The sequence below is a fragment of the Rattus norvegicus genome, chromosome 13, assembly GCF_036323735.1.
Source record: "Rattus norvegicus strain BN/NHsdMcwi chromosome 13, GRCr8, whole genome shotgun sequence".
NCBI classification, from domain to species: Eukaryota; Metazoa; Chordata; class Mammalia; order Rodentia; family Muridae; genus Rattus; species Rattus norvegicus.
The window spans coordinates 50462236-50475838 of NC_086031.1; positions in this window are offsets into that span (position 1 = coordinate 50462236).

Consider the following 13603-nt stretch of genomic DNA (forward strand, 5'->3'; position numbering starts at 1 on the left):
ATATACATATATATATATATATCTTTAGAAATAAATGGGGGTTGTGTTCTATTCAGCAAATAGCTAATTCTTTCCCTCTCCAATTTGATAGGACTGCACGTTCCTGCCCTACTGGTTTGAGTTTGGTCTCACAGCTTGCACTGACCAGTGAGAGCACATGACAGGAGCAGAGGTCAAAACAAGGCAGAGTGGGTCTGTGTGCCTTCCTGTTCTTGGGCCAATCATCATGGAGGGCCCTTGCCCCAGGAGCCAGTTCTCTTTGACTTCATCCCGGGGAACAAGCCACACTAACAGGTTTGAAGGACTTTGGCACCAGAAGTAGAGCCACTGTAGGCAACTCTCAGACCTGCTTACTAAGAGAGTGGAGAGAAGAGTAAGCCAAAATGGTCTGTCACAAAATGCTGTGCAGCAGAAACCCAGGTACTGTAGAAATCTTACAGTGGTGAAAAGGAAGTCATGTTCACTAACACCTGCTATGTACCCACAATCCCATGGGGGACTGCTACTACCTTGCTTACAGATGAGGGAATGGAAGGGGAGGGAAGTCGGTGTCTTCCCCAAGATCAAACAGATAGTGTAGAAAGGCAGGAACTGAAACCCAAGTCTGGCAGGATGGGGTGAGCAGGCAGATGTGTGCCTGGAGAGATGGCTCAGTGGCTAAGAGGGCCAGAGTGGGGTTTCTAGCACTGGTGATAATACATAATTTTCAACTTCCTGTCACTCCAGATTCAGGGGATCTGATGCTGTCTTCTGACATCTGTGGGTACCCACATGCACCTGTACACACATACATACACATAGTTTTAAAAACACTGTTAAAGAAAAGAAACCATGGGTCAAGAGTGTGTTTCACACCTTTAATCGCAGCACTCAAGAGGCAGAGGCAGGCAGGTCTCTGAGAATTCAAGGCCAGCCTGATCTGAAGGAAGAGTTCCAAGACAGCCTGGGCTACATAGTTAGACTCTGTTTCAAAAAACATAAATGAACAATAAACAAACAGAAAGAAAGAAAAGAAAAAATGGGAGGAAATGCCCAGGTCTTTTTTTTTACTAGTATAGCGTATATTATTATAAAATCATTTAAATGCTAACTATTCCAAGAGCTATAATGTTGGAATGATAAAAAATGTTCATGTTTTTAAATAATGTTATTTAAGCCAGGCTTTTAATCCCAGCACTCAGGAGGCAGAGGCAGGTGGATCTCTGTGAGTTCGAGTCCAGCCTGGTCTACAGAGAGAGTTCCAGGACAGCCAGGGCTACACTGAGAAACCTTGTCTCAAAAACCATCAGAGAAAGAGAGAGGGAGAAGAAGAAAAGGAGGGAGAGGGAGGAGAGGAAGAGGGAGAGAAAGACTTATTATTTAAATTATTGTTATTATTTCACGTGCACATGATGTGTGTACGTGTGGGTGTGCATGCCATGGTGTGTGTGTGTGTGTGTGTGTGTGTATGAGTTTTTGTGTGTGTTGTGTGAATTTATGTGTATGTGTGTTGTGTGAGTGTGTGTGCATGTGTGTGTACAAGTTTTTTTTTTTTTTTAAAGATTTATTTATTTATTATATATAAGTACACTGTAGCTGTCTTCAGATACACCAGAAGAGGGCATCAGATCTCTTTACAGATGGTTGTGAGCCACCATGTGGTTGCTGGGAATTGAACTCATGACCTCTGGAAGAGCAGTCGGGTGCTCTTAACCGCTGAGCCATCTCTCCAGCCCGTGTGTATGAGTTTTTGTGTGTGTTGTGTGAATGTATGTGTGAGTGTGTTGTGTGAGTGTGTGTGCGCGTGTGTGTGTATGTGTATGAGTTTTTGTGTGAGTGTGTTGTGTGAATGTATGTGTGTGTGTTATGTGGGTGTGTGTGCATGTGCATATATGTGTGTATGTATGTGTGTGTGTATGTGTGTGAGTGTGTGTATGTGTGTACGAGTTTTTGTATGAGTGTGTTGTGTGGATGTATGTGTGAGTGTGTGTGTGCATGTGAGTGTGTGTGTGTGTGTGTATCTGTGTGTAGGTTAAGATACAAGTCTGTGGAGTTGTCTCTCTCATACCTTTATGTGTGGTCTGGGAGGAAACTTAGGTTGCCAGGCTCCAATAACAATCATCTTTACCTGCTGAGCTATCTCACTAGCCTTACTTACAAAGGTGAGTTTTTGTTTGGCTTTTGTGGGGTTTGTGAGGAAAACAGCACCAAATAGGAGACAGAACCTCTGACTTTACATATTTATTAAATTATTTACATATTTGTTAAATTTATTAACACAGAACATGAGCTGTAAGAGCTCTCGGTGACATCAAACCACATCTGAGGAGACAGATTTTTGTCTTTATGGGTGCTAGTAAACAGAAAACTACCTAGAAGGGTCATTTTTAGAGTTACCAGGAACAAAAACTGTGAGGAACTGGACATAGTCACCTCCAGAGAAGTCCTGTTGTCTCATTTGTCCACAGGGGCCTGGGTGAGCGCCTCTCTGGGAAAGTCCCATTCTGGATACGTGTAGACAAAGTCTGTGGCAATAGCCTTGTCCTCAGAAGTTCCTTGGGAAGCCAAGCAATGGGCTGCAGCTTGGGAGTTGCTCTTCTGCCACTATTCTCTCTTGGTAGAGTGAGATGATAGAAGGCAGGTTGCCCAAGCTACCTGAGATGCTGCTCATAGTGGCTAATTACTCTGCCCCTCAGTGGCCACTGGTGATCTCTCTCTCTTTTTTAAGCCAGTGAGAACTGGAGCGGTTGAGCTCCTACTCCCTGGCCTCTGTGTGTGTGTGTGTGTGTGTGTGTGTGTGTGTGTGTGTGTGTGTGTCTGTGTCTGTGTCTGTGTCTGTGTCTGTGTCTGTGTCTGTCTGTCTGTCTCTGTGTGTGTGTGTCTGTGTCTCTCTGTGTGTGTATGTCTGTTTCTCTGTGTGTGTGTCTGTGTGTGTGTGTATGTCTGTTTCTCTGTGTGTGTGTCTGTGTGTGTGTGTGTGTCTGTGTCTCTGTGTCTCTGTGCCTCTGTGTGTGTGTGTCTGTGTGTCTGTGTGTCTATGCATGTGTCTATGTTCCACAAGTGGGTGCTCTGGCTTCTCCAGTACTGTGACATTTCTCCTCAGAACTCTGGACATGTGGATCAGTGCTTGTTCTGTGCTCCTCCCCATTGTGTTGGTACCCACTCCTCTAGATTCTTGTCATTGTCCCATCCTTCTCTGTCCATTTTTGCCCACCATCCCAGCCATCTTGGATCAAACTTGGCCCCAGCCAAGACTGGGAATGACTGATGAGCTAATTCATCATGAGCAATTAGCTATTTTGACAAATTGTGAACATAAGGTTTTAGGATCAAGAAACAGGAAATGTGGATTGCTAAATACTGCTTGTCAGGTAAATGTGCTGTCTTGGTTAATTCTCCTGACAGCTCTGTGGGCTGGGCACTGCTATCCTCACTCCGTAGATGAAGAAACTGAGGCACAGAGGATGTAAGTTACGCAAGACCACGCAGCTAAGTGCAGCAGGAATCCAGACCCAGGCAACACCCTTCAGTCTCCCTTTTCTTTTTCAGAACTTTGTAGACCATGTTGGCCTTGACCCTCTGTCTACTGGAAAGAGCGTCACTCTTAATGTATACTGCAGAGAAGAGAGGCCACTCACCCAGGCAGAAAGAGAGTGCCAGGTTCCCTGGAGCTAGAGTGGTGGCCAGCCACCTGACCTGGGTATTGGAACCGAACAGTATGCCAGTGTAAGCTCAGAGCCGACAGCGTTCTTCAATGCTGAGCTCTCTATCTTTCTGTTCAGTGGTCTCCTCAGTGTCACCCAGGCGGTCACCTCCCCTTCTTCAGCCTCACTTCTACCCCTCAGGCCAATCGGGTTACTCATTGTACTGCATCGGTTTCTTATCTGGTCTCCCTGCCCTGGTGGCTGTACACCACACACACACACACACACACACACACACACACAAGGTCACACACATGTCTCACACACATACATACATGTCACACACATACATGTCACACACATACACAACCATACACACTCACACATACATATACATGACACACACATCACACACATATATAGCACACATATACACACTCATATACACACACATACACACACTCACACATACACACACATATACACACATGTGTGTGTCTGTGTGTGTATTTCTTATACTTTCATATAATTGTCCGCTCATTTCCTCAAAGCTTGTCTTTATCTGGAATTCTGTCATTAAACGAATTCTACCATTGTGGTCAAACATAGACACAGGTGGCTGCAGCTGAGCCTGGCTTAAATGCTCTATTTGTGACACCAGAAATCAAAACATCAGCCTACAGCAACAGGCCACTTCCAGCAATGTCACCCGGCCACCAGCTATGATGGAAAGCAGGAGAACTCTGTTTGATAAGAGGTATATAAGTCGGAGGAGGGTCACACAGGCACACACACACACACACACACACACACACACACACACACACACACACACACACAGTGTAGGGAGAGAACACCCACACCACTGCCTCAGACATTCCTCAAAGAAAACCTCCGAAAACCTCCATTCTTCCTAGAAATGGAAACAGAAATGAAACGCCAACCAGGGCCGACACCCATGTATAACAGGGTAGGAGGCTGGACTTAGGAGACAACCATCTGACTGTGAAAACTGTCTCCCTCCTCAGCACTCTAAGTCACAGAGTAGAAGGAGCCCAGGAAGTGTCCTCGGGAGGGGCTGGGTTCAGCCCCCACCCTCAGCTCACAGCAATCCCTCAGAGGAGCAGATCCTGCCCTCTCTGTGCAGGGCTAGCCATCCCATACTAGCGCCTTTCACACGGCGAGAATGGCATTCATTGTGTCCTCTGGGAGGAAGCTAAGCTTACAGATGAAGCTCTGATGAGAGTATCGGTTGCTTTGCTCCTGGAATGGGCTGGATCACTAGAGAGTTAAACAGTTTAGGAAGATGAGCTGAGGGGAGGTTAATGAAACTCTGCCTCACAAAAAGAATGGTCATGCACTACTAGGGTAGACTCCACAGTACATTTAAATGGTGTTCTAATAGGAACTGCAGAAAATAGTGAGGAAGGAGCCCTGGGGCTAGGTGATAATACCTGGCAATGAGGGAGATGATGGCTCCCCGTCAATGGGTACATTTAGCACTGTGTGCACTCCCAGACTTGCTACCCAGAAACAGCATCCAGCTAAGGAGGAAGCAAGAGATAAAAGGAGGGATCGATTGCCCTGGGGCTCAGAAACACAGCGTAATCATCCATTTGTTTGTGTATTTGATCGTTTATTGAGACAAGATCTCCCTCGATCTCCCTCTGTAGCACAGACATGCTTCTGACTCACTGTGTAGTAGCTCAGGTTGATCAGATGTCAACCCCTCCTGCCTCTGCCTGTCCAGCCAGCATTAGAGGGTTGTGCCCCATGCCTGGCCACAGTATTCTGCATGCCCTTCCCCTTCCTGATTGCAGTACAGAGAAGCATTCTTTGGCTTCAGGCTCATGGATACTGACTGCACAGAGACCCTATAGTTCTTTTGATGCTCTGTCGTCACCCTTTCAAATTTGTCCCTTGTCACTGGTGTATGTTTTGGTATAAGGCTTTTGGATTAATTACAGGGAGAGGGCAAGGGGTTTAGACTGAGACTATCAGGAAGTAGAGAGTCTCAGACATCCCAGCCTGGCTTCAAACTCACTATCCAGCAAAGGAGGACCTTGAACTCTGATCCTCTTGCCTCCGAGTCCCATGTTTGGGCTTACAGGCATATGTCTCCATGTCTGGTTTTGGCTGGGCCTGGGGTAATTCTGAACTTAACATTAACTTGATCCAAGCCAGGTGTCTGAGATCTAATTGTGGTAAAGCCATGATGGACTCTAACATCCTGCTGTCTGAAGTAACTTTAAACCACAGACAGGCCTCCACCAGCTGAGGCCATTGAAAGCCTGAACAGAGGGGCAGGACAACCGAGAGGTATGAGTCCGAGGGGCATTAAAATCAGGAATTCTGCCTCTTGACCTGTCTTACGATTGGCTACATACACTTTGAACCCATGACCCAAGATGGGGCTTTTATTTCATATGCTACAAGAGGAGGAAGAGGAGGAGGAGAAGGGGGAGGAGGAAGAAGAAGAGGAGAAGGGGGAGGAGGAAGAGGAGGAGGGGAAGGGGGAGGAGGAGGAGGAAATGCGTGTTGATGATGCATCGAGATGATAGTTCTCATCTATTGGATTAAATTATGTTTCGAACAGACGGCTTTCTTTTTTTTTCTCTCAACGCAGATGCTATGAACTTGTAGCGCCTGTTTTCATGGACGGTCTTGTTCTATACTTTCAAAGAATGGGAACATCGAGCTCTCCTCTCCTGAACTTGGGGGATGCGGTGAGGATCGTATCTGGTAAGCCAAACGTTTGTTCCATTTTCCTTTCTCTGGGACTCCTCGGGCCCAGCTGTTGGTCAGTGTGGCAGTCTGAGGTCAGCGAGCACTTGGGCCACTTAATAACTTCCAAGAAGCACAGCTGGGCGAGCTGGAGGACACAGTGAAGAGACCGATTCTTCGGCTGCACCGTATGAACTGAGAGAAACCCACGCAGTTCATCTCAACCTACACCACGGCTTCTGAAGACGCCGTTCACCATCCAAGACACAAGTGTCATCCCGTATTCATCTTTGTGTGCTGGAGGAAAGCGAGAGTAGGAGGGCAGGGAGAACACAGAGCTCTCTATTGAGCCTCACTCTGTGCCATGGGGACTTCTTTCTTGTCTGGGTGAGTCAGAGAACTGACTATGGTCTAGATTAAATAATAAATAAATAAATAAATAAATAAATTAATTAATTAATAATAAACCTTCTGTAAATGGGAAAGGCTTATGGGTGTATGTGGAGCTATTCGCCAAGCTGGAAGTTTGTAAGAAACATTCTTGTTTTCCCCTCTGCAAAAGCTGACACGATGCCCAATTCTCGCCACGCAGGTGGCTTCGCACTTGGCAGCTGTCCTTTTATAACCACTAGTGGGAGGGGAAATTACTGGACAGAGTCCCTTTCACGCTGTTTCTTAAGTCAGAAAATAGACATATGAACATCCAGTTCAAACCACGATTATAAACATAATAAGGTGTGTGTCGCTGCACATGCTTCCCGACATCCGAGGCGAGGAGTTTTACCAAGAAAGAAATTAGATCACAAACTATTCAGGGGACAGCTGAACGGTTTGCACATGTTTTGTGCCCTTACTGAAATCATCTGAGGCTTCCTTCTACATCTGTTGGCCAGGGAAGTGACTCAAGGTGTGTCCCTTCGTCACTGGAGCCAGCAGATGGTGACACTTCTAGTGATCAGCACCATCTTCAGCAGAATGTCAGGCATGGTCCTGGACATGCTTGAAAAGCATGGGAGGAAGAAGGTGTCTGCTGAAAGCTCTCAGCTGGTCCTTAGAAACAGGTGCTCGGGGTGGGAGAGATGGCTCAGGGGGTAAAGACACTTGCAGCCATGCGAGGTGGTGCTGTGTTCCCCAGGTCCAAGGACAGATCTGATTCCACAAAGTCATCCTTTGATCTCCACACACACATACATGGAGATCCCCCACCATCAATGTGTACACAAATATGCACAAAGAACAAAATTTTAAAAAACTAAAAAAAAAAAAAATCAAAAAGCAAGTCTTCCTATGCGACCTCATTGAAGACTCAGATGTTGCCCACTAAGCTTTGCGGCTAACCATACTTTTAAAACCTTACTAATTGGGTGGATGGCGGCGGCGGTGGCGCATGCCTTTACTCAGGAGGTATGGGCAGGTGGATCTCTGAGTTCGAGGCCAGCCTGGTCTCCAGAGCAAGTTCCAGGACAGCAGCTGGGGTTATATAGAAAAAAAAAAATCCTGTCTTGAAAACCAACTGTCAGTCACACAGACATCAACAAAGGGAGGTGTACGGGGAGGGGAAACTGTGGTTGGGATGTAATGTGTAAGAGAAGAATAAATTTTAAAAATACATATACATCTTACTAATGACCCCTAAGATAAAATGAGCATAATTCAGAGAGCAAAAGAGCATTCTGTAACATTTACTAATCCCCGAGTTCTTTTATTTATGTCTTTAAAAGGATTACTGCCTGACATAATTGCTTCTTTTAAAAAAAATCCCGGGCTGGAGAGATGGCTCAGTGGTTAAGAGCACCGACTGCTCTTCCAAAGGTCCTGAGTTCAAATCCCAGCAACCACATGGTGGCTTGCAACCATCTGTAATGAGATCTGATGCCCTTTTCTGGTGTGTCTGAAGATAGCTACAATGTATATAATAAATAAAGATGTTTTAAAAAAAAAAATCCCTGGGAGTCCTGCTAAATGACTTAGATTGCCTCACTAAGAAATCACAGCTGAACTCACAAAGACCTCATTAAACTGGATGTGGTGGTACCCGCTCGTAATGCCAACATTAGGGGAGCTGAGACAGGGGAATTGCCACAAGTTCTGACCAGCCTGGGCTGCAGAGGTGAGACCCTGTCTCAGAAAACAAAAACAAAACAAAACCTTCATCCACCAGACCAGATCAAAAAGGACAAGTGCGTAATAGCAAACCACTGGAAGCTGCCACAGCACTAGAAAACACCCCTAACCATTTTCAACGCATCTTTACGAACATCGGTTTGATGTTTGCACAGGAACCTGAGATCCAGAAAGTCTATGAAAACATCTGTTCCAGGCAGGGACGAGGAATAGAGAATGGCAGTTGGTGTCCCAGTTAATAGGCTTAAGGTACCAGGTGAGCACTTTGTGTAGCAGCTCGGCCTCTTGCATCAGTAAGGCAATGTTATCAAAATCACCTACCTCGCCCCGGGCTGCCGGGTGACTTTTGGCAGGGCGTCAGGAAGGGACTGGACTCCCCCCCACTACCGTGGTCATTAATCCAAGTGTGTGTTTTCTACGTAAGGGGACTGTAGTAAGAAGGCTCACTGTAGACCAGGCCTCAGTCTGCACGCAGCCCAGGCTTGTCAGAACTCGTAGCAATTCCCCTGTTTCAGCTTCCCAAATGTTGGCATTATGAGCGCGTACTACCACACCCAGTTTAATGAGGTCTTTGTGAGTGAATTCAGCTGTGGTTTCTTAATGAGGCCATATAAATCATTTAGCAGGACTCCCAGGGATTTTAAAGAAGCAATTAGGTGAGGCAGCAATCCTGTTTAGAAGTGCTCAGCACCTCCAGAAGCTGCGGCGCTCATCGGGGCCTTCCCTTTGACCGTAGGACCTAAGGGTGGAATCCATCATCCAAGTGCACCTTCTGTGATAGGCTAGAAAGCAGAGTAAGTACAGATACCTACAAGCGGGGAAATGCTTCTGGCATTTTAATAAGTTAAAAATTGTGCCTGGGCTTGATGGCCCAATCCACAATCCCAGTACTCAGGAGGCTGAAGCAGAAAGATCTTGAGTTACAAATCAGCCTAGGAAGCACAGTGAGTTCAAGGTCGGCTTAAACCGCAGAGGGAGACCCTGTTTCAAAAAGGCAAGGGCTGTCTATGCAGCTTTGGGGTAGAGCCCGGGAATAGCATGAGCAATGACTTTCACTTGATCTCCAACACTGAAAATAAAACTGTGAAATGGACTCAATTATGACAGATTGGTGTCTTAATAGAGGAAGGCAAACTACTCTAGGTTCCAGGGTGGCTCCGCCGCTAGGCTCCACGGTTTCTTTCAGTTTGGCGCCCTCTAGTGGAGTATTTGAAAAGTTACTTCCTTTTATTTTGGTGCTCTATGCAGAGTTTTGTCTACTTGGTTGAGACAGGGTGGGCCTAGATCAGGCTGGCCTTGAACTTTACAGAAATCTCCCGCACCTCTTTCCGGAGTGCTGCGATTACAGGAGTGCTCGACCATGCCTGTGTGGATAGGTTTTGCCTAAGTTCAAAGAGTTCATCTGTTTGTCAACCCAGTTTCTAAAACCTGTCTGGCCTTAGCGGAAGTCTTTGCAGGGAGGACAGAGGTAGGGTGAGTAATAACTGCTACCTGACAACCAAGGAGCACATTCAGATGCTGTACTCAAAACACTGTGCCAGTTCCAAATGGCTGAAATAAAATGCAAGCTGAGTGTCAAGAGCAATTGCACTGGAGGAAATGAGGGTGGGGGTGGGGTGAGGTCATGGGTCTGCTGAGTTTAATTTATCCTGTAAATCATGGAATTTGTATTAGTTAGACTGGGATGCATATATATGTGCGCCCGTGTGTGTGTGTGTGTGTGTGTGTGTGCATGTAAAGAAAACTTACTTTAGAGACTTTTGGAAATCAGATAGGTAGCTGGCCGTGGTGGTGCACGTCTTTAATCCCAGCACTTGGGAGGCAGAGGCAGGAGCACCTCTGTGAGTTCAAGGCCAGCCTAGTGTACAAATCAAGTTCAGGACAGCCAGGGTTGGTTACAATGAGAAACCCTGTCTTGGAAAAAAAAAAACAAAACAAAACAGACATGTGCTTTTATGTTTTTAAAAGCTCAGGAAATAGGTTGTTGAGGATTCAACACAGATCTTCCTGTCACAAGAGATCCCGGTCCCTTCTACCATCCTTTCATCCCTAGGGTGTGGCCTTTAACCAGTCACTGCATCCTCATATCCAAATGCACACCTTCTCAAGCAGTTTAAACTCAATTCTAGAAAATAAAAAAATCCAACTTCAGGGGTTGGGGATTTAGCTCAGTGGTAGAGTGCTTGCCTAGCAAGTGCAAGGCCCTGGGTTCGGTCCTCAGCTCCAAAAAAAAAGAAAAAAGAAAAAAAAATCCAACTTCAAAGCTTTGGTCCCTGAGTCCTCCATCTCATTTGCTGAGGACAATGACACGAGCCCTTGGTAGAGGCGTAGGAGGCCAGGACCTGAGGAGACACTTCAGAAACAGCAGAGCAAATCACTACATGCCGCAGAGGTCATCACAGTGGGCAGAGTTGACCGGAGCTAGTGGTACAGCTCTGGAGACATTAATGGTGTGGATCTTTGGTTTTGTAGAGCAGAACCCCGACAATGCTGAAGTTCTCAGAGAACTTTGCCCCTCTTTCCCCTCAATGACAGGATCATGGTGGAACAGAAGTTAGTTAGCCCTGGCATGATGGAAAATAGAGAAGGTGCCGTAGTTAGGGTTTTATTGTTATGAACCATGCTGAGACACCATAACCAAGGCAACTCATCTGAAGGAAAACATTTCACTAGGGCTGGCTTACAGTTCAGAAGCTTAGTCCATTATTGTCATGGTGGGAGGCAGTGTTATGCAGGCAGAAATGTTGCTGGAAAGGTAGCTGAGGGTTTTATAACTGCACTGGCAGGCAGCAGGAAGAGCAGGTGAAACACGTTGGGCCCAGCACAAGCATCTGAGACTTCAAAGCCCGCCCCCAGTGACACATTTCCTCTAGCGACACCACACCTACTTGAATAAGGCCACACCTCCTAATGGTGCCACTCACTATGGGCCCATGGGAGCCATTTTCTTTCAAACCACCACAGAAGGCTTTCCAGAAACTTGAAGAGAGCAGTGTCCTGTGCTTGTCCTTATCATGTCCTTGACCCAAATACATACCTCAAGGTTAGCATCCATGATGACAGCTGAGGACAGCATCTTGGTGTTCCTGGAAAATGTCTCAGATTTGTACCCATTTCACCTCAGTTTCTCTCTATTAACTCTGTGTTTTTGCCCACTTGGATCCCAATCGCTTGAGGCCCAGTACCCTCCGCCTGCCTCTTGGTTGCAACGGCAGGCTTCGCTTCTCAGTGTTCCGTTTAGGACCTTGGCTTGTGTTCTCTTGTCTAGATTGAACCCCCTTCACATGCCAAGCCTCTCCCACATTCGTCCAAAGTGTCCCGTTATCTCTAGGCCTGGGTACCTCTCCCTAAAGAAAGCTTGGTCATGAGGTAATAAAGACACAGCTGGTGCAGCTGGAAACCGGCTTACAGTTTTCATAGGAGAGATGTCAAAGACAGAGGGAAGGCTGGAAGAACTGATGTGGGAGGTCCCTGGGGAGATGGAGACAGGACCTTGGTACAGGATGGCCCCATGGACAGGGCACGGGCACTTGTGTCTCTGAGGGGAGGACTAGCTAAGGACTTCAAGAAAGGCTACTTTGCAGCTGGGGTAGAAAGCTAAGAAAAATGTATTAGTGGAGTTATTGTAGCATCTGGAGATGGACTGGTTGGTTTAGTTGTTGATAGGCTCTTATGCTCCGTGCAATAAAGTTCATGTATGTTATCCATTTAATTTAATTCTCAAAAATATCTAAGAATTTACTGTATACAATCAAAACATGTAACTATCTTCAGATTCATGAAAGCATCATATTTTTAAAAAATATATCATGCATGTCTTGCAATTTGATTTATCACTGACTCTTATTGACATTATATCTACTAATTTAAGTATGGTGATGCACACCTAGAATACCAAAACTCAAGAGGTTGAGGGCAGGAGAAGTATGAATTCAAAGGACTATCACATATAAATAAAATATAACATATAATATATGAATTATTAAATATACATATTACATACAAATATATGTGATGTATTTTACCTATAATGTACATAATTATGTATAATTATATATTATACTTATTAGCATTATATATGATATTATGTAAGCTATGCAAATATATTAATTATATACAGTATATTGTATATTTGATACATATATGTATATATAGTTGTATAATATATGATACAATATACAATATTATATACATTATGTATCACATATATTGTACATTATATATTATTTATTATATCATATAGCATATATATTAATATTTTATAAATATGTTATATATTTCTCATGCATATATTATATCCATACATATTACACAATATATGGACATATACACATAGTGAATAATATGTATATATTATGTGTAATACATATATACATTATGTGAGCATAAAAAGCGTTGACTTTACATATGCCACCACTGCTTGAAGGTGCCTGCTGCCTGCACACCAGTCCACTTAGGTCTTAGACACTGACTGTTGACAGCCACTCTTGACAAAGCACCTAAAAGCACAAACACTTCCCTGGTGAGTACCGATGAGCGTGAACTAGTTTATAAACGTTCCATCTTCACAAGATTATTCCAGGCTTTATTTGCAGGGTTGGTGGTTCCGTGGGCCGCAGCAGCACTGGCAGGAAAGGCATCTGCAGGGAGACATCCTGAAGGAGGCAAGTCCTCACATCTTATCCAGCACAAACGCCGGGGAGGAACGCCATCAATTCCCAGGTTTCCTGCTGAACTGACAAGCGTGGGCGGCTGGGCAGCTGGGCGCCAAACATGGCGTGAAGTCGTGGGGACAGTGGAAAAGTGAATATGATGAGGCCATGTGGCAATTCACACCCAAGAGGAAGACCGCCACTAGCTATGGTGGACAGCCCGAATACTTCTAGTTTGTGTTTTTCTTGGCTACCAGACCGATCCTTCTAGAAATATGTGGGAGGAGCGTCCTAACCACCTGCTCACAGCTTCCCAACCTTCCCCCTCTTCCTGTGGCTCTCCAGGTTCCCGTATTCCTTACTCCTCTCCCAGTCTAGTCGGACTGCAGAACTCTAATCAAACTTGAAAACACAAGAGCCTTGTAAACAGCTACTCTGTAGGTCACAGCGAAAATATCCCTCTAACCTGCCGGGGTCTTT